Here is a 2,500-nt window from a genome sequence, read left to right on the forward strand (position 1 = left end):
CCCTTAAGGCCAAATACAACACCAAACATACTTGTCATAGGTGACTCCATAGTCAGACACACTGACGTCCCACTCACCAGGCTGAACAAGGAGAGGGTCACAGTAAGCTGCCTATCGGGCGCTAGAATCCGCCACATAACACAAGCACTCGGGTCACTCCACGGCAAGTACAAATATGACACAGTCATTGTCCATGCTGGTGTGAACGACCTGAGACGGACCTCCCTGGACTACATGAAAAGAGACATAGAGGAGCTCTCTGATTATGTAGCCCAGGCAGGTATGACCCTAACCCTGAGCAGTATCCTTCCTTCACCAAGAATGATGCCACAATATAGAGACAAGATGATCAGCTTTAACAATTGGCTTAATGTCTGGTGTCATTCAAAGGGGAACCAGTGTCTGTCTGCCTGGGATGACATGCTTGACAAGCCACGCTGCTTCAAGGGACGGCCTGCACCTGTCACTCCTGGGATTCCGGATATTGGCTAAGGCTCTTGCCACCCCCATAGTGCCTTTTTAGGCAAGGCTCAAATTCTAAACCTACCACCCTAGAAAACAAAAATGGGAAGAAACTGAGGGTAATGCTGCTCAATGCCAGAAGTCTAAATCTCAAAATGCACGCACTCGAGGCCCTTCTCAGTATGGAGAACATCGATGTCTGTGCTGTAACTGAAACCTGGTTCAAGGCTCCTGAGAGCACCCCGGCACTATTAGGTTTTACCTCATATCATGCGTTCCGCCCCAAAACCCGGACCACACCACAAAAGGAGGGTGTATCCATATTCATAAAGGATACCCACACCTCCAGGTTGGTGGCAACGCTCGAAGCTTCGGAAACCATCCAGGTGCAACTAACCATAGGCAAAACTGCTCTACAAATTGTAGCATGCTACAGGCCACCCTCTCAAACTCAGGAACCCCACACAGCCTTCCTGAAGACACTGGAGGGTATAAATGTATCTCCAAACACCATCATATTGGGTGACTTCAACTACCCGAATATAGACTGGGAACATTACTCAAGCCCTAACTTTCTAGCCCAACGGTTCCTGGAGTTCATAAATTCAAATGCCATGGAACAGCTAGTCAGTGTTCCCACAAGAGGAGAAAATATACTAGATCTCATTGTCACAAACATGGGGACAAAATGCTCCACACCGGAAGTATATCCCTCATTGGTGAGATCTGATCATAAACTAATCTCACTGGAAATCCACATCCCGCCCCCACCCCAAACAAAAAAGACCATAGTGAAGAACTTCTCTAAAGCAAACTTCACACTACTCAAGACTGGTGTGGTATCCTTCAAGGCCCCTGAGCCAGAGGAAACCACAACCCAAGCTCTGAAGCCCTTACAAATGCCTTCTATGAACACCTCCAGGACTGCATGGATCAGGCAATCCCAAATAAAACCAAGACTCTTTCCACAAAGGGCAAACGTCCAGTCTGGTGGACCCCAGCCATTAACAAACTTTACAATAAGAGGAGAAAGCTATTACATGATAGAACAAAATCCATAAAAGGGAAGTCACCCCTGATCATTATTAGTAAAAAAATACGAGCACTCATAAAATCAACTAAGGCCAATTTTGAGAGAAAAATTGCCATGGATTCAAAGGAAAATCATAAGGCCTTTTTCAGCTATGTTAGGAACCTGGGTGGAAACTCCCAGATATGCTCAGAATTAGTCCAAAATGATACAAAAATCATTGAACCCACAGACATTGCCAACATACTGGCAGACAGGTTCAGTGCAAACTTCACCCCCCTCTCCCCCCCTAAAGGAGAGATAACTATCCCAGCCGAGGGTAGCCTCCCGAACATCTCAAATGCGCAGGTGAAAGCTGCTCTCTCTAAAGCTAAAAACACAGCATCAATGGGACCGGATGGTGTCCCCGGCTGTGTGCTACACGAGCTAAATGAGGAATTAAACCCGCACATAAGGCAGCTGTTTAATCTCAGCCTTACCACAGGATACGTGCCCAAGGAGTGGCGTACGGCAACTGTGGTCCCACTCCACAAAGGCGGCCCCTCTACGGACCCTGGTAATTACCGCCCATAAGCTTAACAAGTCTAGTCTGCAAAGCTATGGAGAGGATCATAATGGAGCTCATAAACAAAGATATAGGGGACTTGCAGACATTGGACCCGACCCAGTTTGGCTTTGTCAAGGGAAGATCATGCCTTTTGAACTTGGTCGACTTCTTCGAAACAGTCACCAAGGCCATTGATGAGGAAAGGCAGTCCATACAGCCTACCTTGACCTTGCAAAGGCTTTCGACACAATACCCCACTCGGGTATTGTAGAAAAACTTACCAGCTTAAATGTAAACCCATATGTCACAAGATGGGTTGCAAACTGGCTTAAGGACAGAACCCACAGGGTTAGAGTTGCTGGCGCTGTGTCAGACTCCAAGCCGGTCACAAGTGGTGTCCCACAGGGCTCGGTCCTTGGCCCCTATTGTTTGGCATCTACTTCTCAGAAGTACAGGCCAAC

Source organism: Protopterus annectens, chromosome 12.part0, assembly GCF_019279795.1.
Source record: "Protopterus annectens isolate FY-2018-M chromosome 12.part0, PAN1.0, whole genome shotgun sequence".
Taxonomy (NCBI): domain Eukaryota; kingdom Metazoa; phylum Chordata; order Ceratodontiformes; family Protopteridae; genus Protopterus; species Protopterus annectens.